This window comes from Benincasa hispida, chromosome 9 (assembly GCF_009727055.1).
Source record: "Benincasa hispida cultivar B227 chromosome 9, ASM972705v1, whole genome shotgun sequence".
In the NCBI taxonomy this organism is placed as follows: Eukaryota; Viridiplantae; Streptophyta; class Magnoliopsida; order Cucurbitales; family Cucurbitaceae; genus Benincasa; species Benincasa hispida.
This window is the reverse complement of record NC_052357.1, coordinates 21474416-21500974: the sequence shown is the minus strand read 5'-3', so window position 1 is coordinate 21500974 and position 26559 is coordinate 21474416. Positions and strand designations below refer to the sequence as shown.

Below are 26559 nucleotides of genomic sequence, written 5' to 3'. Positions count from 1 at the left end.
TTAAAACCAATCAAACCAGAGCTTAAATGCAACAACGGGGAAAGAAAATGCTAAACTGATCAAAATGAACTTGGAGGCGCAGTTCACAATAGAGCGACACTAACGCCCAACGCTCTTTCCAATAGGACCGATTTTGATGTAGCGTCGTGGCACTGCCCTGTGGTGTCATGATGCTTCGAACTCCAGATGCATGAGGATTTCTGTCAGTGTCGTGGTGCTACACCCTAGTGCGATGACACTATCAATTTCTGTCGCTTAAGTTAGGGGTTCTGCCGATCTGTTGATTTCAGTCGATTTCCACACAGATTTCTCTCATCTTTTCTTCCCTTTTAGTCTAAGAATGTATCAAAATGATTGCTTGATGTTATTCATGAATATTATGGGCTAAGGCATTCATTTCTAGCTTGGATTGTAGGATTTTCCCTATTTCGATGTATTTGTGAGTTTTTTTAACTAGATTATTGTAATTGTCAGATTCAATTTTGGTGCTTATTGATTATAATTATGTTATTGGACACTTGGAAATTTTATAATTATAGCTTTTGATTAACATTTGATACGTAATATATAATCTTGTGTTAATCACCTAGAAGCAATAAGTTAGGTTAGCTTGCAAATAAATTTGGATAAATATTGTTCTAACCAACTTAGAATTGAACCAACGAAGATTTAGTTAAGACTTTTTTTCTATTAGATATTCAACCTAACTTTGCCTTAGACCTTAATACAATTAGATCAAATTGAATTTGCATGCTATTCATTGATTTGAATTGGACTAATTAGTTGATTTGAACGTATTAATTGGCTTTTTCAATTAATTTGGTTAGGTATAAAAATTACGTGATTTTGGTAATGAGAATTCTATGATAAAATACATTGAATAGGAGAATTCCATCATAACCCAAGCTAGGCTTTCTCACATAGACTTTCGACACTTTACTTTCCACTTTTATTTTATGCATTTAAATTTATTTGCAACAAAACAACTTCAAAACCCCCTTTTGGTTACTCTCGGACTACAAGCTGTTTAATTGAGAAAGTTGAGGGCTTCCTGAGTTCGATTTGTGTTACCACTACTACAATTGTTTTGAGTGGATACGATAAAATTATTTAGTCCAGATTTAGGCGATAAAATCCGCTTCAACCAAATTAGCGCAGTTGCTGGGGAGGTAATTAATTTCCCTTCGTTAAATTTTTCTTGTAAACTTTAAAAACCCTAACAATATATATATATATATATATTGTATCTACTTGTTTTTATCATGGCAAATTACAACCGATTCATCTAAAATGCACTTCTTGCGAGGCAAGAAACACTAGAAAGAAGAAGAGGTAAAAGAAATTAGTGAGCTTAGAAATCAATTATCTGAAAAATCAATTATCTGAACTAACATCTCTTGTTTGAGTTATGACTATTAGGAAATCGCAGGATTTGGAAACATGTCGAGTATGTCCGCTTCAAGGTTATCCAACTGAAGCATGTCATCAGGTTTCACGTGACCCTATGCAAGATACCTATCCCCCTTGGGAGTTTCTTAGCCCAGTCTCGACGTTGATACATACTTCCTCTCCCAGCTCAGATAAATCTTTAGAGGAATTGGTTATGAATCTTTCTTATAACTTTTATGAGTTTTCGCAGGAAATCCATAGGGAATCGAAGTCCTTGAGCTTCTAGTAGGATAGCCTTAATAGTCCTGAAAAGTAATGTAATCAATCACTTAGATAATCAAAAACTTACAAACAATCAATTGAAACTCTTTTTTAAAAAAAAAAAAAAAAAAAAAAGATATTTTTCAAGTAAAATCATGGAGAAAAGAATGTGAAACTCTTGTTATTTAAGACTCTAAGACACATCAGAAAGGTTTTATTTAACTTTCATTTCCTTTTTCCCCTACGCTGGCTCGTTTATCGGTCCAAGACATATTAACTTGTTAAAAAAAGAGACAATACTAAGGCAAGGGTGCCTAAAACTCACACACAAAACATAAAGGACATTTGTTTTACTTAAAGGTCTAGCTTGTACATTCAACCACAGGGAACCTATCCACTCCTTTCTCGTGGGGTCCTAAATTGTTACGACAAAGATAACTCTTTTCATCTCTTCCCATGCACACACACACTTTTTTTCTATATATACTTGCAAAATTGCTATTATTTTGACTTATTATTGTTTTTATAGCAACTGGTATATTTTTTTCACACACACTAGTTTTTTTATCCACTTTGTCTAGTCTTGCTTCTAAAACAAGTTGGTTACTCTAAAGGCTAAAGGTGGGTCTTTTGAGGTGACAAAGAAAATCAAGAAAAATAAATTTTTTCTAGAAGTCTCGGATTCTTAAATGAACTCAAAACAAAGCATTCAACTTTTCATGAGATTGACAAGAATTTTTTTAAAAACAAAATGGGCTCAAAATCTTGTTTGAAAATTTTATTATATCTAACGTCTTGAAAGCATACACCTAAAGAAGTGCATCATCAACTTTTCATTTACTAGAAAGAAATGATTGAGCAAAAACAAAATGAATTGATTTTATTTCATACATTCAAACAATAAAACAATCAAACATTCATACACTTGAAGCAAAAATGTAAATTCTAGAGTCACAAAATTTTTTCAGATCAAAGTATAAAAGAGTATTAAGGATCACAAAATTTTCAGATTTTACAAAATTTATTGATAACTTGTAGAAATACAAGTTATTGTAGCATTTTACTTAGAATAGTGAGGGTAGATAAGCAAAATATGTGTTGATTATACTAAGAATTCATGTTAAATAATATACTTGCGCCGAAGTACACTAAAAATTCCCTGTTGATTGCATATAATGAGTTAAATTGTGCCAAAGTATATATTTTGCAATTGATCGTAGGATTTATCAGCATGCGCCGAGCTTGTACCTGATGATCAAATATTTGATCCCATCCCTTGGAATCTCTAATGCAGTTCTAGCAGATCTTCTGCCATAAACTTCATAATGTTAACCTGATAGCAGTGCTAATATTTTCACCTACCATGTCAGAGATGGCGATTGATTAGAGCGGGAATTCCCATGATTATTGGTGCATGGCTCTATAAATAGAGCCTTGACACCCATGAAGAAGAGGTTTGAAGGAGTCAAGATTTTACCTGAGAACACCCTTAGGCACGATTCTTGCACCACAAGCCAAGAGTGAAATAGAGAGTATTTATGAGAACTTCCACTTCCAAACTCCACCCTAACTTATCATCAAAACTTCACTGAAGCAAGAGCTTGAGAGGGTCTTCTCCATTCTATACTACCATTTTGTCACCAACAGCCTTGACATTACATCTGTTGGAAGTAAGAAATTGTTGAAAACTACCTTTTCATTTACTATATTCTTGTCTTTTACTATTGTATTGCATTTAAGAGTAAGAGATTATTCATTTTTGTAAACAAGTCCATTTCTATCTATATATCACCATATCTACTTTCATTATCTTCTCTCTCTTTACTATCGCTTTTTCAGTTATCATGAGTAACTAATCTCAATGGGGTAAGGGGGAGTTTAATGTTATGAGCTAAGTTGAGTCTTTAAGAGTTAATCCTATTTGCTTAGTGTACGACTATTTAAATGTTTGCCTATGATCACTCATTGAGCCAAGTAACTATAACCACCTGCCCGAGAGGGTAAGTAGTTATGGATCTCACTAAGCAAAATAAGAAGAGTTTCCAGAGATAGAAACACCCTATGCTCAATACAACATCATTCATGTGTCATAAAGATGTGACAAATGTGGTTGGCCATTGAGATGTGTGCGATGAACGAATGTTGCGAGCCTGAATTATCCTTGAAGCTAAACTTAGGAACTAGGCATAGATTTCCCCCTAACCTTGTTTCTCCATACATTTACTTTAAACACCCTAAAGTTGTTATCTATCTAAGTTTTCTCATAATTAAACTCGAAGTGTTCACCGCCTGTTTATATAATTTCATCACATAGTTTCTTTAATCGCATGATTTATTACTCTACTACAATTACTTTAGTCCTTGCCGCATACATGTTACTTTGCAAACATTCGTAGTTACAAATCCCTAAGTTCAACCTCGACTCACACCGAGAAACTTTTAATTTCTTTATACTTGACAAACTATAAGAAAACTTGTGATCAGTGCATGATTAACTACAACTCGGTGCATAGTAAGTTCAGCGCAGAGTCATTGTAGCATAGTTCATGTTAACTGCATTGAACAAAAAATTTATCAAAACATTAGAACCATAAAGTATGTCAAATCACAAACCCGATCTTAGATGCTCAAGGGTTCCAGATATGCATATATATCATCATCATAAATTAAAAAAAATTCAACATCAAGTAAAAACATAGACAAAATTCATGCATAAAGAAATAGTGCATCAAACACACCCCCAACTTTAAAAGCAAACATTATCCTCAATGTTATAGAACAGAGAAAAGCACAAGGACAAAATATAAAGGGGAATAGAAAAACTCCCCTGATCTTTGGACGTGTGCAGGATGATATGCAATTTTTTTCTCTTCTTTTCATTTCATTGCAAGATCATCTCAAAGAAAGAGATTAAAAAATTCTCTTAATTATTATATTATTAAAAACTAAGCTAAGCTATAAAAGCAAAAGAAAACAACTAAACTAGAAAAGCAAGTAAATTTAAAATCCTGGTTGCCTCTAGGTAGAGAAATTTTTAAGGTTGCTTGCTCGACCATATTCTTTCTTCAGTTGATAAAGCCTTTAAAGCCTAACAAGAGCTCCTACATTTAAAAGGCACCAAATAGGTCTTTTGGCATTTTTAGATTAATAAAAGTAGGAAACAAAAGAAAAGAATCGTGGACTGACTCTGCAAAAAATAAAGACTCGGGCTCATGAGGGAATGATGAATAATATTCAAAGATAAAGGAAATGTCGAAGGGAAGAACATGAAGAGGCTTGGTAGCCTATAACTTTTTCACCTGAGGCTCCTTGAGATTAAGCTCTAACTCATACTCAACCTCACACACTTGCTCTTGGTATGGCGGGGATAAACATCTTCATCATCACTAGTCAAAGGATAAAATTCCTTAATGAACTCGGCCTCAGTAGTATAGACTTTGTGAAGCTCAAATTTGCTTTCCAGTGGGGGCATAGAATTCGCAAGATAAGGAACATGATCTACCTCAACTAGCATGGGGGTTTAAATTTCCAAGTGAGACTCAATAAACTCCTGCTCACACTAAGAAGAATTGTTAGCAAGTTCATATATTAGGGAATCCAACGTCATACCTTGACCTGAAATCTGAGGAATCAGATGCTCAACATGGTGGTCGATGCCAGTCACTCCACTGCTCAGCTCGGTACGATTAAAAGGTAGTTGCAACAAGGATTCTCGTTGCCTATGGATTTCTTGAGAAAACTCATAAGAGTTGTTAATAATCTCCATAACCAACTCTTCTAATGACTTACCTAAACTAGCAGAAGGATAATATATCGACATCAAGCTTGGACTAGACATCTTCTAATGGGAATAGGTATCACGCACAGGACTACGCGAAAGTTGAAGACATGCTTCGGATGAATAACCTTGAAGCAAACAAACTCGATATGTCTCAAGCTTTTGCAATTGCTTTGTAGCCAAAACTTGAACAAGAGAGATTAGTTTGAATAATGTACTTCTAAGTTTATTAATTTTCTTATCTCTTGTCCTTCTTTTCTTTGAGTTGCCTGCCTAGAAAGAAGAGCATAATAAATGTTCATATCATTTGCCAGATAAAAACAAGTAGATTCAAAGATAAAGAAAAATCTTTTTAAGGTTTTTTTTATTATTTTTTAATAGAAATAAAAAATTGTCTAAAGCTAGTTGCCTTGGTACCCCGACAACGACACCGATTTGATGACTTGGAAATATGTGTCGTTATCAGACTTCCAAGGACAAAATAAATTTAAAACTCCAATCCTACACTAACACATAGTATAGATGGCAAGAAAGAGATTGTCAGCAGAGAACCATCGACTAGCCTTAAAAAAATTAAGGAACTCCATTGTGACTGGGGGGTTTGTTGTGAAAATTGACAAAATGGTGCAAGAATGTAAAGACGATAATGTAAATACATAAACGTAAAGATAGAAACTTGATTTTTAAAATGATCTAGCCTAGTTAGGTTTCCTTTTAATTTTTCTTGGTACTCATAAGCATTTAACATAATCAGGATTCTTGCTAGCTATTCACTTAGTTTATACAACTTAAAAGTCTAGAATTGCATAACCTCAATTTCATGATTAAATAATTAATCAATCCTATATGACATGACTAATTGGGTTTGATGGCATCTATATTAATTGTGCAATTGCATTAAGAAGAAGTAATCTTGACTAAGAATGAATTAGTAGTTCGAAAAGCCTAGGTGACAAAATGGTGCAAGAATGTAAAGACGATAATGTAAATACATAAACGTAAAGATAGAAACTTGATTTTTAAAATGATCTAGCCTAGTTAGGTTTCCCTTTAATTTTTCTTGGTACTCATAAGCATTTAACATAATCAGGATTCTTGCTAGCTATTCACTTAGTTTATACAACTTAAAAGTCTAGAATTGCATAACCTCAATTTCATGATTAAATAATTAATCAATCCTATATGACATGACTAATTGGGTTTGATGGCATCTATATTAATTGTGCAATTGCATTAAGAAGAAGTAATCTTGACTAAGAATGAATTAGTAGTTCGAAAAGCCTAGGTTACTAATTCAATTATTCTAGAATAAACTAATCGTGCATAATTGTGAACAAGATTAATCCCAATAGCCTAAATTCACACATTTGCACTTTTTAGTTTTGATGCCCTAAGAAATTAAGCACGTAGATATGCTTAAATTCTAGTATTAATTTAATTAAAGAAAATTGGCCAAAGATTCTAAAATCCAATACATAGAAATTATTTCAACATTCAAGAATAAATTTCAATAAGAATTTATTACAAAAATCAAGAAATTACATGAGAAATTATAGAAGATTCAACCTCATACCAAAAAAAAATTAAGAATCTAACCTAAACTAAACTAGATTAACTTACCTTAATGTAGCATCTCCTTCAAGATTCGATCAAGGAATTGCATCGGGATGCATCAAAGATAAGAAAAGAATGAAAGAAAAAGTGCAGAAAGCTGAGAAAATTGAGAGAAAATCTACTCTCCCGCGTGAAATGGCTGAAATTTGCTTTTATGCTAAGGGGACAGTGTAATTACGCTGACGAGAGCGTAATGATGCTCTTTCCACATTCCACCCTCGAGCATAAAGCAAGGGTAACGAAAGGGTAAACAACACTCCTACTGAATGGCATTTCTGTAATTTTGTTGACTTCTTCAATTGAAGTGATTCTAAGCTCCATTTTGACTCCAATTTGGCCCGTTTTCCTTCTAAGTGACTTCTTTCCTTCTCGGGATAAATTTACCTACAAAATAGACATTTTATACATAAGAATTATAAAAATTTGGTAGAGTTAAGGATAGAATATTAAGTCTTTTTAAGAGTTATCAAGAAGTCTATTGAGTCTCACTTAGAGACTCAAGCCCCCTGCAAGGTTAAGACGACTCAGTTCCTCAGCTTGCGAATTCCATTCCGACATTGGAGATTTGACCAGAGCTACTCAGCGTTTATACTACTAAGACTTAGTTTGCTTAGGAGTTCTATCCATTCACCGATGATGAAGAAGATGCATATACCCTGTCGTACCAAGAGCAAGTGTGTGAGATTAAGTATGAACTCGAACTTCATCTCGAGGAGCCCCAGGTGATAGAGTTAGAGGCTACAAAGCCTTATCCTATTCTTCCCTCTTACATCTCCTCTATTTTCAAATATTTCTCATCTTCCCTTCACGAGTCCGAGTCTTTTTTTTTTCTGTAGAGTCAAACAAGCCTACATTTTATTTTCTAAAAACAAAAAAACATAAAAAAATATTTTGGTCTCTAGAGTCCTTGAATTCTTCAAAAGCTCATTTTCATTAAGCAACTTCGTGGATCTAAGGAAGAAAGCTTCTAAGAAATATGAGAATTTTTATGTACCTTGATAGGAAAACAACGTCGAGCAACTGACATTAAAAGTTTGCACTTCCTGGAGGTATCCAGGTGACAATTTTGTTTCTATGCTTAATTGCATGTTTGCTCATGTCAATGGATCATTATGATGACTACTCTATGATGCACTCCCTCATGATTTTAATTTGTATGACGTGATATTTGATATGAATAACCATGATTTTTAGCCCTATTTTTTTAAAAAAAAATTCTTACTTTTCATGCACGCTTAAGTCCTTTGTCTACCTACATTAGCCCTTGCATGCTTAAAACCATATTACTTAGCTTGTATTTTTGTCGTCACTTCGATAGGCCTCACTAATTAGAGAGTGTCTTGCATGTTGGGTTGTAATGTAATATTGAGGGAGAAAAATAATTTATATGCCTGCTTTTTGTGAAGCATGTTTGATTTCCCATGAACATTTTTCATTCGAATATTATTGATAAGGTATGAGTGTGTACTTGGGTATGTGTCTTAATTATTCTGAGCAATGGTACTTGACTCAATTCACATACAATCTGTCATCAAAGTTTCGTTACTTTGTATAGTGATTAGTGGATTGAGTTCTTCTAAGTTATCTTATCTCACATCTTTGTCTAGTTTTTTAACATGACTTATTTTGATTGTAGAACAAAAAGCACACAAGAGAATATCTTCTAACTAGGTATGGATGATTTCTTTAGTATTATAAGATCATTATGAAACTTATTGCCTTTAATGTCTTTGGTGTCATATATAGTTATATTTCGGTTGTATTTCTATCCTGCAGTTATATTTTTGGTCAGTTAGAAAATTTTCTTTAAGGCAGGTATTTCGTGAGTTAGATATATTTCTTTAAGGGATAGATAATCGATAATATAGTAGGATTCAAAGTAAGAATAGATAAGTTAGACAGGTTTTTTGTTAGGACATTTTGATGAGTTTTTGTGATGTGTGTGAGTGTGTTTGAGTTGAGTGAGTTTGTAATAAATGAAGTAAGTTTCAATAAGTTGAGAATGTTTGTTGGCTATAATAAGGGTTAGGTTGGATGAGTTTGTTAGATTTGAAGTGTGTTTGATTGAATATCAATATTCTTGAATTGTATATATTCTTAATGCTTAAATCTATTGTACTCTTATGGTGATATGGTAGTGAAGTGACTAGCTAGTATGCTAAACTATTGTTATAAAATTATGCATTGGTTGAGATAACTAGAGTTTATGAGTATAATTAGTAGTTTAACATTGAAAGAGGTATAGTATTGTAGGGATCGAATCCTGAGCAGAAGCGTGACGATGCCTTGCATTCAATTTTTCCATTTTAAAGAAATAAAAGACAGCATACTAAAACATAGTAGAAGAGGAAAAACAACATAATAAGCATGCATTATAAAGGAGAGACAAAGGGACGAACCATTCTTACCTTCATAGATTCCTAAACTCCTCGAAATTCCTCTTGTTCTTCATAAGAACGTCTTCTCAATAATCATCAATAACACTACAAGAATAACCTTGTTATTCTCTAGATTCTCTAGGATTCTAAGAGTTGGATAAGTTGTCTCCAACACTTAGAAAAGGAAGAGGTAGGAGATTGTAGAGAGAGTGTTGCGAGGAATTATTTTGGAGGCTAGGTTATGTTTTCGCATAAAATCAATGCTTGCCCTAAATGGGCTAATAGGATGAATTTATATGGAGAATGGTTAGTATTTCCTTTTTCACCCTTGATGCCAATTAATTAAATAACCCCTTATTTTTAATTAATTGACACACTAATTAAATAATTACGTATTAAATCTAATTTAGTTAATTAATTAATATATATAAACATCACATGTTTATATGCTTCCTCCTCTCTAGCATTATAATTAATAAAATCTTCATGAATCTAATTCACATGAATTAAATTTTGAATCTCATTTAAATATTTCTCTCTAAAATAATTTGAATTATAGATCACATTTGTAGTTAATTATATATTAATCACATTAATATACAATTTCCTTAATTAATTTGAACAATTCAAATCACTCCTCAATAATATCCTTTAGTGAGCTAACAAAGGGACTTAGTGGACCTACAAATTATAAATTCCAATGATATAAGATTAATTAGCTAGACTCATTAACCAAATTAATCAATATTCGTTAACTGTGGGTACACTCCACTAAATACCCACTACTGCATTCTTCTCACTGTAGATATATTTTTGTGTCCACAGAAATATACCAATAACAACAAGTTAGTTCTTCACGAGTGTTCGTAACACCAACTGGGTCAAATTATTGTTTCACACTTGGGTTACCTTTGTATCCTTAAGTACCAGTGTCCTCTAATGAACAACATGTTTATGGTCTAACCATTAAACAAAAACCCCTCTCAGGCCAGTGAGAGGATAAGGCCATTTGTTCAAGTTCCGAAGACGTCACTTAAAGGAACACTCATCTATTTACCCTAAAGTTAGGAATGAGTGAATTCCATCTTGTATTATTATGTTACCAACTCCTCATTTGGTCTTGTCCCCAAAATGGTAGGCTTATTAAGTCGGAAAACTTGCCACTTTTACCCATACAAATCAAAAGACAACCTTGGACAAGAGTTCATAATATAACCAGGATTAGGAATAAGTTGCCTAGGCCATCCTATTGAAATAGAAACTTAACTAGTCAATGGTGTTTCTTAGCTCTAAAAAAGAGCTAATATTCCTATCTAAATTCAACGTTAGTGGACTTTATGTGTTTATTTCCCTATTTTGTAGATATCGAGTGACCAAGAGGTAGAATTAATCATTTGGTGAAGAACGGGATTAATTTGAAGCAATTTGGAGTTAATTTGAACATCCGGGCTGCAAAGGAGTTGAAAAGACCAAACTACCATCAAGTTCCACCGAGTTTGAGGTAGCCATTGAGCACCATCGAGTACCATCGAGTAAGAGGCTGCCGAATAATCAAGAAACTGCTACTGAATGATCAAAGATCGAGTTGTCGAGGATAGAGTAGTGAGTATCTGGGAGCATTGCAATGCTATTCCAAGCGTCATGACACTTCGAGCTGAATCAACACCAGCGTCTCAACACATCCTGACGCTTCACTCTAACTCTTGAAGGCAGAAGCATCAGCGTTGCAACGCTTCCTTAGAGCGTTGCAACGTTGCGAAGAATGNTCTCAACACATCCTGACGCTTCACTCTAACTCTTGAAGGCAGAAGCATCAGCGTTGCAACGCTTCCTTAGAGCGTTGCAACGTTGCGAAGAATGACGGACATGGAGCTGAGCGCACACACAACCCAACATTGCAACACCATTCCAAGCGTTGCAACGCTGCGATGAATCCTATAAATATATCTCCTTGGCCCTAGGTCAAATCATGTCGAATTTTGGATGCCAAATCGATGGAGGCCGAAGTTAATCTTCATTCTTCTTTTTTTCTTCCTTCAATTTTCAGTATCTTTAGGTTAGTTTTGCTTTTTATTTTGAGTTGTAATCAATGGATTGGAGGTTCGTACTTTATTTGTCGATGAATTGAGAGGTAACCTTTATCTAATTTCTTTGAGCAAGAGCCTTATGTTAATTTCTTGAAGGTTTTCTAATTAATTTAATTGTACTCTTGTGAATTCCTCGGATGGATTTGTTTTAATATTAATAGAATTTTGATGAATTTTTCTGAAAAATTAATTCGTTGAAATTCTTGTATGCAAAATCATTCTAGCTTGTGAATAATTGATTGATTAAGTTGCACGCATTAGGATCGCATGTCTAGGGTTTAGACTTTTTCTAGTCAAATTCATGTATGCCTTAGTATAATCCTTCCCAAATAAATCATGTTATCAAATGTGGTTGTTTGGCACCCTTTCTTAATGCTTTTTAGTTTTAACTCGTATGTCGTTGAAAAGGAAAAGTTATAAACTAAATTAGGGCTAATTTAGATTTTTATAAAAATTGGCTAATTGGCCTATTAGAATTTCTAATAGGTTGAAGGGTTGATAGATTCGGTGTAATTAATTGATGCCAAATGAAAGAAACTGCATCAGAACTCTCTCTTTCTCTATAAATTAGATAGACTCCTATTCTAGATTATATTTATCCTTTTATTTCAATTTCACGCATTTATCTCTTCCACATCATAACCCTCCATTTATCGCTTTGGTTAGAAAATTAACTTAACGAAACCAATCGTGCTTCTCTGTGGATCAACTCGGACTTACCACTGTTACTACGTCTTTGTAGTAATAGGAGTAGTTCGGTATTATAAATTTTCTTTTGTTTCAGTTTGGAGTCGAATTAACGACATCGATTCTCAATCCGAACTATGTTACATCTAGTGGTTACTATTTCGCGGTCCAGTCTATGCGAACTCATTGCATAGAATACCTCCACTCGCATGTCACCTACACGAACACGTTGGATCATTGCATTTGTACCAAATATAAAGTGGATCATATCCATAGTATCACCAAGATAAGGTACTCAACTTTATCCCTATACCATAGACCCTTTAGGTTGTATCTTGAACACTGATACATGTATGTCTCCACATACAGTTCAAGGCTCATAAAACAGCCTAGGGTGTTAGTTTTTTAGATTTAGGGTTATTATGGTAAAATAGAATACAAAAAAATCAATAATATTTATTAAAATAACATCGATAACTCTTTATTGATGACAGACAATTATTTACATTTACTATCTACGTGTTTTAGGGTATAAAACCCAACAAACTTCCACTTAAACTAAAACACTAGTTAGTGGGATGTACATAATATCACAATCCAAACGAATGGGGATGGTAAGTAAATACAATAAACTAGGGCATCCTTATACCCATTACACATCTCCCACTTGCCCTAGATTATACAATGTACATGTCTCGTAGACCTAGCCTTTTCTTCTGTATCTGATGAATTGATATTATTAAATTCCAATTCCTTCTCGATACCTCTCAAGAAAGTTCCGAATTGGATCCAAAATTGACGGGTTAATGTGAGTTTATCCATGTAGTTATGCACTCTTTGAATAGGAATCCATTTTCTGAAAGATTCTGGCTTTCATGCTTTGGTGGGTCTTCAAGGTCCTTTCAATGAGCTATGTTGTGTTGAAGGGATATCTATATGATCTGATTCATTGCATAAAGTCCGTGGTAGCAACAAAACACTTGGCTACTCTCGAGCACTAAATAAGCTCGAGCTATTTATTTTTCCAACCAGTGGACTTTCTAACATTCCATTTAGGATTAGAAATAGGCGTAATAGGACCTATTTTTTACATATCTCTAGTTATTTGAGACCTAGATGACTCTCGAACACTTTAGTCGAGAGAGCCTTCATAAATGGATTAGAAATGTTGTGCTCTGAAGTTATCTTTGTGATGATTATATCTCCTCGTTGCACAATCTCTCATATCAGGTGATACTTCCTCTCAATATGTTTTCGTCGTTTGTGGCTGCGAAACTCTTTAGAGTTGGCTACTGCCCTACTATTGTCACATTATAAGGTGATAAGCAAGTCCATGTTTGAAACTGAAGAAAATCGTGCACGAGGATTTCCATGAGTGGCGGAGATCATTCCAAATTACAATTATATATGAACTTTACAATTACAGTAAAAAAACAGAAACATACGGTTATGCATTAATTATAGAAATTACAGCATGATAGTACAATTGCTGTCTCTTATACACATCTAGATGTGTATAAGAGACAGGTTATGCATTAATTATAGAAATTACAGCATGATAATACAAATGATCAAGAAGAAATGCTACACACATTTGTAGACTCATCGCCAAGATCTTTGATCACGAATGCTCGAACACAGCAACCTCGAACGCTCATCCAACACGGCCGTTACACTACACGAACACCGTGCACTCGAACTCAGCGATCGCCTCGATCACAAACACCCCAACAACACGAACAACCTCAACAGAACCTCGACGGCGTCGAGTTGAGTATGAAACCACCAAGAAGGCTACCTTGGTATTCTCGGTGTGAGAATCCAGAGGGTGGGCTCTGTCTGGACTTAGTTTGAGGCAGAAGACAGAGGAAACAACAATCGTGCAAACGATTGAGAAAGTGGGAGAAGGCTAAACCTATCATATAGGTCGATGCCCAATCGTTTAGAAAAAGCTAAGTGATCATTTAGCAAATGCTAAGCGATCGTTTAGCTCATCGCTTAGCTGTGTGCCTGTCGCCTACAAACACTACACGATCGTTTAGCTCGCTCCAAATTGTCGCTTAGTAAATCTTATTTACTTGAAAATTTCTTTGAAATTATTTTCTGAGAGAGAAAAAGCTCAAGCTTACAAAACTTACTAAAATTAGAAAAACAATTTTTTTTATCTCACGATTATCATGAAATCACCAATAACCTCCCACTCAATTGGTTATTAGAGAAAAAGAATTAATTATCCAATAATTAATATTATTATAAATATAAATAATAACCAACTTATCATACTATATTTATAACCTATAGTTTTAATATTTCATCTCATGAAACATATAAACCATAGCTCTTTTACTATTCCATGACACTTAATGTAAATCTCATTTACATTAATCCTCCCCTAGTTGTATCTCATACACCATACCGATCATATCATATATAATTGAATCACCTCTTGTCAATTTGAACATTTCAAATCAACACCAAGAACTAATCCTCAAATGAATCCATTGAGCTACCAAGGGGAACTTATGGACCTATAGCTCGAAGCTCCAACGGTACGTGAATAACTGACTAAACACTTTAGTCACGGGATCCACTACGGTAGGCATGTTGAGTTGAGCGTTTTGGGATCAACATGCCTACCTTTTTGGGATCCTCTCTTGTGGATTGAGTTCCCAGTTCTCAAATCAGAAAAGTTCCCAAAAAGGTAGGCATGTTGAGTTGGCAATCTGGTCACTCTCACTCATACTAATCAAAGGACGCCCTAAAAGGCAAAAGTTCCCAAAACGCTCAGGATTGAAGTCGTGTCACCTATGGTCATTTAGGTGAGATGTAAGTCTCTAGTATCAACGGCGTTATATAAAGAGTCTAGTCATCTCGTGGTCCGGTCTTATACAAACTCTTTGTATATGACACCCCCACTCGCACGTCTCTCATTGAATTGTTAAGATCTACCATCTGTAGTAATTTACAATACTTGCAAACCTCTACAAAGCGGGTCGTATCCGTAGTGTCACCAGGATCAGGTATCCAACCTTAATTCTTATACTACAGACCTATTTAGTTTATCACTTAAGGCATGATCTACTTGTATATCGCATATACATGCTTAAGTTCACATAAGATAACCATGGAGCTTTGTTTATTGGATATGAGTAAATGGCATAATGAAATAACATTTATTTTATTCATCAAACAATGTGTATCATTACAAACAATGAGACTCCTGGAGAATTAGGACACCAATCCCAACAAAAACCACTTCCAAATCACTTAAGAACTTCCTGAGCCAAACTGCTTCCTTTGCTAATTCACAAAAATATTCGGCCTCCATATTGGAGTCTTCAATGCATCCTTGCTTGATGCTACGCCATACTACAGCTCCCCCATTTAGGGTTCACATGATTCTAACGTGAATTTCCTAGAATTCTTGTCAGTTTGGAAATCAGAGTCGATGTATCTGGTAAGGATCAAATCCTTAGACCTATACACAAGCTTGTAGTTCTTCGTTCTCCTAAGATACTTGAGGATATTCTTAACTGTAGTCTAGCGGTCTAACCCTAGATTGGACTAGTATCTACTGACTATTTCCACTGCATAACAAATGTCTGGTCTAGTGTAGAGCATAGCATACATTAAGTTGCCCAAAGTTGAGGCATAGGGAATACGTCTCATATCCTCAACTTCTTGAGGTTTCTTAAAACACTGTTCCTTAGACAAGTGAACTCCATGTCTAAAAGTTAATAAACCCTTTTTAGAGTTCTGTATCGAATATCGAATCAACATTTTGCCGATATAATTTGTTTGAGACAGAGCCAGGCATTTGTTCTTGCGATCTCTAATAATTTGGATCCCAAGTACATAATGCGCCTCTCCCAAATATTTCATTTGAAATTAGGATGTCAACCATTTTTAATATAAGTAAGGTACCCTATATCACTTACAATGAGTAAGATATCGCCCACATAAAATACAAAGAAAGCTACTTTACCGTTGATGATTTTCTTGTAGACACAAGGTTCATCGATGTTTGGATTAAAACCAAAAGATTTGATCGCAGTATCAAATCTAATGCTCCAAGATCTGGATGCTTGCTTCAACCCATAAATGGATTGACTCTGTTGGTAAACTTTTTTCTCCTGACCTTGGGCTATAAACCCCTAAGGCTGAGACATAAATATGTTCTCTTGAAGTTTACCATTCAGAAAGGAAGTATTCACATCCATTTGCCATATCTCATAGTCATAATATGTGGCTATGGATAAGAGAATTCTTATCAATATAAGCATAACAATAGGTGAAAAAGTTTTCTTATTGTCAACCCCTTCCCTCTGGGTTTAACCCTTTACTACAAGTCTAGCTTTGAAGGTCTATACCTTTCTAGCTACATATCTCTTTCTTTTATAGATCCATTTACACCTATGGGTTTAACCCCTACAGGTAGATCGACAAGTTCACATACCGAAATGAAGTTAATAGACTCCATTTCAAGGTCCATGGCTTTAACCCATTGGTTCTTGTCTACGTCATTCATTGCTTGTTTATAGGACAATGGATCCTCAATGCCATCATTTGTTATGACAAACTAAGTTTTAGTTAAACCCAAGTAAAGGTCAGGTTGTGATATAACCTTCCCAGTGAGTCGAAGCATTCTCAATGATTGAGATGGACGAGACTGATCTGAAGTGTTGGCTTCTTCATTAACTCTCAATGAAGAACCAGTCGCATCAACAACCCTTGTTGATTCTTCAGTAACTTTATTTAATACTAATTTGCTCCGTGGTTTATGATCTCTCATCTGGTCTTCCACTAAGAATATAACATTTGTCGATACAAATGCCTTGTCGTCTTGAGGGTCATAGAATAGATTATCTTTCGTTTCCTTAAGGTAACCAATAAATTGGCATAACCAACAAACACCTTCTTAGGATTTTTCATTAACACATGTGTAGGACAACCTCAGATTTTAAGGTAACATAAACTTGGTTTATGCCCCCTCCATAACTCGAAAAGTGTTTCAGAAACACTCTTTGAGAGAACATTATTCAAGATGTAAACTGCAGTCTCTACTGGATACCCCCCAAAAAGAGCTAGGCAATTGAGCATAGCTCATCATAGAATGAACCATGTCTAACAAGGTTTTATTTCTCCTTTCTGATACACCATTTTTTTGAAGTGTACCAAATGCTGAAAGTTGCGATTAGATTCCATGTTCTATCATATAGTTTTGGAATGTTAAATCCAGATACTCTCCACTCCGATCAAATCGAAGTTTTTTTATCGTTTTACCTAACAGGTTTTCAACTTGAGCCTTATACTCTTTGAACATTTTAAGGGCTTCAGACTTATGCTTCATTAGGTATAAGTAATCATACCTCGAATACTCATCTATGAAAGAGATGAATTATCTATATCCTCCTTGAGCTTTTACATTCAATGGACCACAAAGATTTGAAGTATGAGTTCTAAGGGCTCTTTGGCTCTATAACCTTTTCCACTAAAAGGTATTTTAGTCATTTTTCCTTCAAGACAGGATTCATATGGAGATAATGAATCATCTTCTAACTCGCTTAGAAGTGCATTCTTTACCATTCTCCAGATCCTATCAAGATTTATGTGATCTAATCTTAAATGCCAAAGATATGTATTATTATTACTTGGAGAAATTCTTTGTCTTTTTATTTGAGTATTCGCAGTTTTAAAAATCTCAGGTAGAAGTGCTTTTGATTAAGTTGGTCTTAACACATATAAGTTGTCTTCTAGTTTAGTTGAACAAATCGTGACACCATTTTTCATAAGGAACACTTATGATTGTTCAATTAAACAAAAAAATAGATACAAGATTCCTCTTAATTTTAGGAATTATATAAAAAAATTTCCAAAATTAAGTATCTATTTCTAAAAAATAACTTAGCATCTCCAATTGCACGAGCTGAAATGGCGTCTCTCGTTCCAACCTTGAGTGTCATTTCACCTTCCTTGAACTGTTGGAAAGAACTAATTCCCGGTAAAGAAGAACAATTGTGATTAGTGGCTGTCGAATCAAATATCCAGGCATTATGGTCATTTTCCACTAAACAAGTTTCTACGACAAGTAAATCATATTTATCTTCCTTCTATTTCATCTTCTTGGCGAGGTACTTGGCGATATTTTGTTTCCAATGACCATCCACATTGTAGTGGAAGAATTTTCCCTTGTCGGTCACTTCGGCCTTGCCCTTGCCTTTCCTAGCAGCGAGAGCCTTTCCCTTTCCTCAGTTCTTTTTCTGGATCTTCTTAGAACCAAAAGATGGGAGAACAGACTTAGTTCCAGAGGATGAACCCTTATGGAACTTCTTCAAATTGGCAACATTTGCCTCTCCTTCTACTGGTCCCTTGCTTTTCATAAAATATTAATAAGTCTATAACTCATTTAGGAAGGTAGTCATGGTGTACTCTATTTTATTCATAACCATATTACTGCGGAATTGGAGGAAATTCTTCGAAAGAGATTTCAGAATAAAAGACATTTGAATTTGCTCGTCGATGACCGCGCCATTCATCTCGACAACATTAAATTAAACCAATAAGATGAGAGCATGTTCTCGATGCATTATAAACATATTTGAGGGCCTTCTATCGGATCTAGGTGCATTAAAAACATACTTGTGGGCCTCATCCGGATCTGAGAGGACTATTGTCCAAACATCTTCTAGAGGGACTCCATAATCTGATGTGCAATGATCATGGCCTCATGTTTCTTGGTAAGATCGTCGGACAAACTGGCCAAGATATAAACTCGGGCCTTATCATTGGCCTTCGTCAAGCGGCCATAAGCATCCTTTAATGCTTGGGATGCATTACGACCGGGGATTGGAGGACATTTCTCCGTTAAGACAAATTGTGGATCATCTACAACTAGAATCGTATTCAAGTTAGATTTTCTCCAGTTATTTTTCATTCTTGAGCAAGAAAATTATTGTGGAAAATATGCTGAAATGGATAACAAACAATTGATTATATTAGTTATATTGGTCTTAACCCATTACAAAAACAAGTATTCAATCAGTTTTTCAACTATACTTCAGAGGTTTAGAGCAACAATCATCGAAATGTGATTGGCTATTCTTCCCCTGAATTGAGACAATCTCAGTTAATTACTGATACCAGAATAAATCTTATTCCAATAGTTCTTAGCTACCATTTTTCGATCAAGAACTTATTAACTAGCTTAATTCATCCCGTAAGTGTGACCCTACCATTTTTGGATCCCAGATGTACGCTTCAACAGGCTACCGTAAGGAAAGACAACTATTGAATATTAACCTAAGAAACCCTATCCATTACTGGAGTTTGTGTTGTTTCGAATCCTATAATCAGGCCTCCGAAGGAATGGTCGCTCCAGGATGACACGCAAGTGAACCGTAGGAATCTCACAGTGCAACCTAATGGATGAGATCGTAGGATATGTTGACACGCGTCCTTCTTCCACTTACTATGAATACTTTTCCCATTCACCTTGGTATTGACACATGCAAACATTTTCCGAAGGGAGGCCATACCCAAGGCGACACAAAGCAAAACATGGATCTTACGGTGTGAACATTTAGGGATGTGATAGCTAAAATTTGAAATATCCCATTACCATTTTTTCACCCACTTACCATTTTTTCACCCACTAAAGTATTCTACTATTTTTGGGTTTTATTATATTTATTTAAACTCAAGCTAATAAATATATCTAAGTCCTTCTTAATTTGTTCAATATAACATTGATATTGAATGTTTTAACAATACTTGATTGATGGAGTTAGCATGCAATTAGTAGAAGTAATTAGGATCTTAAACACTCTAATTCCATCAATTTTAGCATAGAAACATGCATGTTCATAAAAATAAAATAGGGTTTTGAGATATACCTTTGAAGAACTTCTAAACTTCTAGCACGAGAGTCTCTACTCAAATGCTTATAGACCACCACTTGATCTTTTCTACTATTCTCTAGACCTTAGATTGGATGGTGGTATCCAAAATGAGTTAGAATTTTGAGGAAAATTGGAGAGAAAAGGGCCAATTTTTGCTCAAGAGGTTGAAGGTGCCAAACTTCATAATCATTCTAGATTGCATGTCCTTTCCAACTGAAATGAATTTCAATTTTATCAAATTCAGCATGCCATCTCTTTTCTTCTTTGTTTGACACCAAGACCACTATTAAAAGCGTGGAATTGTATGGTGTTGAATGTGGGAGAAACCCACTATAAAATGGATTTTCATTTGTCTAAAATTTATTTAATTAATTAATTGATTTTAAATCAAAACCAGTTTCCAATTTTTGAAATCTAATTTAAAAAAAATAAAAAATTTGCCAAAACCAATTTTATAAAATATTAATTCTATAATCAATATTAAATAAAATTTCATGAATTTCATACAAAATTAATTCAATAATTAATTTTAAATAAAATTAATCCTTTAATAATCTATCAAACAATTTAATTAATTATATTAATTTAATATCAAATATTAAATTAATTCAAACACCTTATTCACTTAACTAATATTTAAATCAAATTTAAACATTATTCAGTTCTCTAATTCCATTTAATTCGGTAATCAAATTTGTAATTTTATCGGGTTATTCTAAGGTTTAATCCATTTGTGAGCTAGGAGGGGACCTCATGGATCTACAGATCATAGGCTCCAACGATCTGAGATTAATTGACTAAATTCTTTAAATCAAATTAATCAGCATTCGTTAACTACCTGGTCACTCCACTAAACTCAGTAGTTGCACTCTCTTCACTATATATATATATATTTATGTCCACTCGATATAACCATAATCAGTAAGTTAACCTTTCACAGTTTGTTCGTAATAACGGTTGGATCAAAAGTTATTTTTCCCTCAAGATTATATCTTGTTCCTTAAGTCCCATTGATCCTCTAATAAACAATTGATTTGTGATCCAATCACCAAACCGAGTCCCTCTCGGGCCAATGAGAGGGTAGGGCCCCTTGTTCAAAACCCGAAGTCAGCACTTAAGGGAACAACCTCTTTACTATCCCTAAAAGCGGGTAGGAATGAATTTAGTCTTACACTCTATGTCCCCAGCTATTTACCCAGTCTTACCCTTGAAATGAGAGGTTTATTGAGCCGACATTGATGAGTCAACCCTCACCCATGCAAATCTAAGGATAATACTGAATAAATAAGAGTTCATAATTAGCTCAGGATTAAGGTCAAGTTACCTAGGTCATCGCTTTGAAATAGTCAGTCTTAAACAATAAACAACGTCATAAATAGGTCATCCCTTATGGACAATTATTTTATAAATATAATCTTTTAAGGGAATTCATTTTAATCCTATTAAAACAAATTAAAAGATTAGCTTATTTTTATCCTCATTAGAAATACTTCCAACATAAGTCTAGGTGAATTAATTTTGAATCATTAAAAAAAAAAAAAATTGGACCTATGTTTGCATGCAACCCTTGATTATAGATTTTAATCTATCCTATTAAACATACAACACTTATATTTTAATGTCACATGATGCATTATATTGATCTATGTTTGCATGCATCTAATGATGTTGATCAAATATAACAATTATATTTATCTAAGTAGTGTCATGCTTAATGCAAGGTTCATTTTCATTGGAAAAATATAACACATATATTTGTCATCCACGAAAAATAAACAAACATATTTATCATACCACCATACATTATAATATTTATAATGCTTAATTAATCATACATCAAAATAATATAATACTTATATTATGATGCATGAGATGCTAATAAAATCAGGCAATTATAAACAATATAACACTTATACTAAACATGATACATGAAAATGTTTATCCTAAGGTGGGATTTTAAATCTATATGACATATATTATGTGATATAAATTCATCCATTAATTTATACATACATCATATGCATAATAAATTAAACATAAAATATTGGACCAAATTTTGGCACCCTAAAAAATTAATTAAATTAATATAACTAATTTATATTAATTCAATTAATAAAAAAAAAATAAAACTACACAAAACAAGAAAATCTACTACAAACAACGGAGAAAAGGCTCGAACTCACAACTGTCGGACTCCTCATGCGCGTAACTCTAGGGGGTACCCGTTGCGATGTTGCAATCTAGAAACCCCATTTGCTGCATTTTGCTTCGAACATGGACCGAAAACCTCCATTTTTCACCGATCTCTTCAACAACTCGTTCTCCTAGATCGACACGGACTTACAAACTCGATAGCAAAACATAAAAGCCTAAAAACCAATGGGCTCTTACATTTTAATCCGATTAAAATGTAAAGCTAAGTGCCAAAAAATATAAACATACAATATTACAAACCTCACATTCAAAATACAGATTAAAACTCACTTTTCTACACTGATTTTTATTTCCAAAATGTGAAAAATAAAATACAAGAAATTGTCTCTTATACCAATTGTAGGGATCGAATCTAATTCACATGAATTAAATATGTAAATCTAATTTAATATATTGTTAATTAATTAATTAATATATATAAATATCATGTGTTTGTATACTTCCTCCTTGCTAACATTATAATTAATTAAATCTTCATGAATCTAATTCACATGAATTAAATATTTGAATCTCATTCAAATATTTCTCTCTAACCTAATTTGAATTATAGATCACATTATAGTTAATTATATATTAATCACATTAATATACAATTTCTTTAGTTGATTTTAACAATTCAAATCATTCCTCATTACTATCATTTATTGAGCTAACAAGGAGACCTGGTGGACCTACATATCAGAAGCTCCAACGATATGAGATTAATTGGCTAAACTCATTAACCAAATTAATCAATATTCGTTAATTATGGGTACACTCCACTAAAGACCCACAGCTGCATTCTTCTCACTGTCTATATATTTCTATGTCCATGAATATAGACCAATAACAACAAGTTAGTCCTTCACGAGTGTTCGTAACACCAACTAGGTCAAATTACCGTTTTACCCTTTTGTTACATCTGTATCCTTAAGTACCAGTGCTCCTCTTATGAACAACCTATTTATGGTCCAACTATTAAATAAAAACCTCTCTTGGACCAGTGAGAAGGTAGGACCCTTTATTCAAGTCCCAGAGACACCACTTTAGCGAACACTCATCTATTTATCCTAAAGTCGGGAAGGAGTGAATTTCATCTTGTATTATTTTGTTCCCAACTCCCCACTTGTTGTTGTCCTTAAATAGTAGGCTTACAGAGTTGGGAAACTAGCCACTCTCACCCATACAAATCAAACGATAATCTCTCGTGAACGGGAGTTCATAATACACTTAGAATTAAGACTAAGTTGTCTAGGTCATCCTATTAAAATGGAAACCTAACTAATCAACGGTGTTACATCAAGTGGTTACAATTTTATGGTCCAGTCTTATACAAACTCATTACATAGGATATTCTCACTCGCATGTCACCTACATGATGCAGTGGATCATTATGTTTGTATCAAATACAAAGTGGGTCGTATCCATTGTGTCACAAGGATAAAGTACCAACCTTATCCCTATACTATAGACCATTTAGGCAGTATCTTGAACATTGATCCCTGTATGTATCTAAAGGAAATATGATATGAATATTTCCATGAGCAGCGAAAGGATCATTCCACATTCCATTCGAAATTGAACAACAACAATTATAATACAAGAAAGAAACTAATAGGTCATGCACAACAAGAAATTACAACATGCTTTAAGAGAAAGTCAGGAGATAAAGTATGCATACCTTTGAAGAAACATTCTTCAAGACTCCATCGATCAGTCCAATTCGTCTAAGAATAGCAACGAATCCCTAGAATACAACGATCAATACAACACGATCACCAGCACGAACACAATGACCACGATAATCACGAACCCAACAAACGGCCTCCAAACCCTCGAAATCAATCGAGTTGAGTGAGGACATCACCATAATGGTTACCTTGGTATTCTCGGTGTAAGAATCTAGGAGTTGTGGGCTCTGTATGGACTTGGTTAGAGGAAGAGACAAGAGGAACAACAATCGCGTAGACGATCAAGCAAGTGGGAGATCGTATGTTTTCTATCGTATAGACGATACGCTTGATCGTGTAGAAGATAGCAGCCTATCGTATAGACAATGCCACGCGATCATTTAGCTATGACCAATCGAGTGAACTATCGTATAGTTAAACTTCACGATCGTTTAGTCTCTCTACTAACTATCGCTTAGTGAAACACTTTCACTTGATAGCTTTACCATGAGTTTCTTTTCGAAAGTAGCAACTCTATAATATTAGGAAAATAATTTTCCTATTATCTTACGGTTACCATAAAACCACCAATAACCTCTCACTCAATTGGTTATTAGAGAAAAAGAGATAATTATCAAATAATTAATATTATTATAAATAAATATGATCATCAACTTACCATATTATATTTGTAACCTATAGTTTTAATATTTCATTTCATGAAACATATAAACCATAGTTCTTTTTCTGTTTTATGGTATTTAATATAAATCATATTTACATTAATCCTCCACTTGATGTATCTCATATATCACACAAATTATATCATATATAATTGAATTTCCTCTTGTCAATTTGAACATTTCAAATCAACCCCAAGAACATTCTCAACTTGAATCCATTGAGCTATCAAGGGGATCTTATGGACCTGTAGCTTGAATCTCCAATGGTACGTGAATAGCTGACTAAACTCTTTAGTCATGGGATCCACCATTCATTAACTATCGGGCACTCTACTAAAGACCGACAGCTGTACTCTCTTCACTACAGATATATTTTATGTCCATATTAACCAATCAACAGTGCAATAACCCTTCACAGATCGCTCATATGTACAGCTGGGCCAATTTACCGCTTCTCCCCTGTAGTTACATTTAACTTCTTAAGTACCACTAATTCCTTTAATGAACATAAGTCATAGTCCTACTATGACTGAGTCCTCTCTTCCAAAGAGAGGATGTGACCACTATGTTCAAGACCTGGAATCAGCCCTTAAGGGAAAAATCTATCTACTTACTCCTCCTTCAGGGAATGAGTGAATTTCATCTTGTGTAAATGAGTTCTCAGCTCCCCAATCAGAAAAATCCTCAAAAAGGTAGGCTTGTTGAGTTGGCAATCTGGGCACTCTCAGCCATACTAATCAAAGGACCGCCCTCAAAGACAAGAGTTCCCAAAACACTCAGGATTAAGGTCATGTCACCTATGGTCGTTTAGGTGAGATTTAAGTCTCAAGTATCAACGACGTTATATAAAGAGACTAGTCATCTCATGGTCTGGTCTTATACAAACTCTTTGTATAGGACACCTCCACTCGCATGTCTCCACATGAATGGTCAAGATCAGACCATCTGTAGTAGTTCACAACACTTGCAAACCTCTACAAAGCGGATCGTATCCGTAGTGTCACCAGGATCAGGTATCCCTCATGAATCCGTATACTACAGACCTTTCTAGGTTATTACTTAAGGCATGATCCACTTGTATATCTCATATACATGCTTAAGTTTATATACAATAACCATGGATCTTTGTTTATTGGAAATGAGTAAATGCAAAATAAAATAACTCTTATTTTATTCATAACAATGTGTACAATGTTTACAAACTATGAGACTCTGGGAGAATTAGGACACTAATCCCAACAATCTCCCAATTGTCCTAATTCCTCGGGAGACTAATGAATAATAAATGAAAAAAACAAGTACAATATACAATAAACTAAGGCATGCTCTATACCCCAGTATCATCTCCTACTCGCCCTAGACAAGATGCCACATGTCCCGTAGACCCAGACTCTCTAGAAGACCCTCGATCACTTTAGCCGTGACAGCCTTTGTAAACGGATCAACAACGTTATGCTCCGATGCGATCTTCGTGACTATCACATCACCGCGATGCACAATCTCCCTGATCAAGTGATATTTCCATTTTATATGCTTGCTTCTTCGATGACCCTGATGTTCCTTCGAATTTGCTACAGCCCCGTTGTTATCACAATACAGTGTGATCGGCAAAGACATATTTAGAACAACATCCAAATCTGTAAGGAATTTCCTCAGCCAAACCGCCTTCTTAGCTGTTTCACAAGCGGCTACGTATTCGGCTTCCATAGTGGAGTCCGCGATGCATCCTTGCTTAATGCTTCGCCACACTATAGCCCCTCCATTCAGAGTGAACATTGACCCTGATGTCTATTTACGAGAATCTATATCAGTCTGAAAGTTAGAGTCTGTGTATCCGGTAAGAATCAAATCCTTATCTCCATACACGAGCATGTAGTCCCTCGTTTTGACCATCGTCCAGAGATCTAATCTTGGATTGGAC

The 26559-nt window shown here is 34.5% G+C and overlaps 1 long non-coding RNA gene across 1 annotated transcript; it reads right to left on the bottom strand.

Moving 5' to 3' along the window:
• Nucleotides 1-1450: 1450 nt before the first annotated feature.
• LOC120086887 lies at nucleotides 1451-7214 on the bottom strand. Its single transcript, XR_005484360.1, has 4 exons — nucleotides 7049-7214; nucleotides 3128-5701; nucleotides 2899-3008; nucleotides 1451-1694 (listed from the first exon to the last, which is right to left on the bottom strand). It is a non-coding gene; the product is annotated as an uncharacterized LOC120086887 (long non-coding RNA).
• Between the last annotated feature and the right edge of the window lie 19345 nt (nucleotides 7215-26559).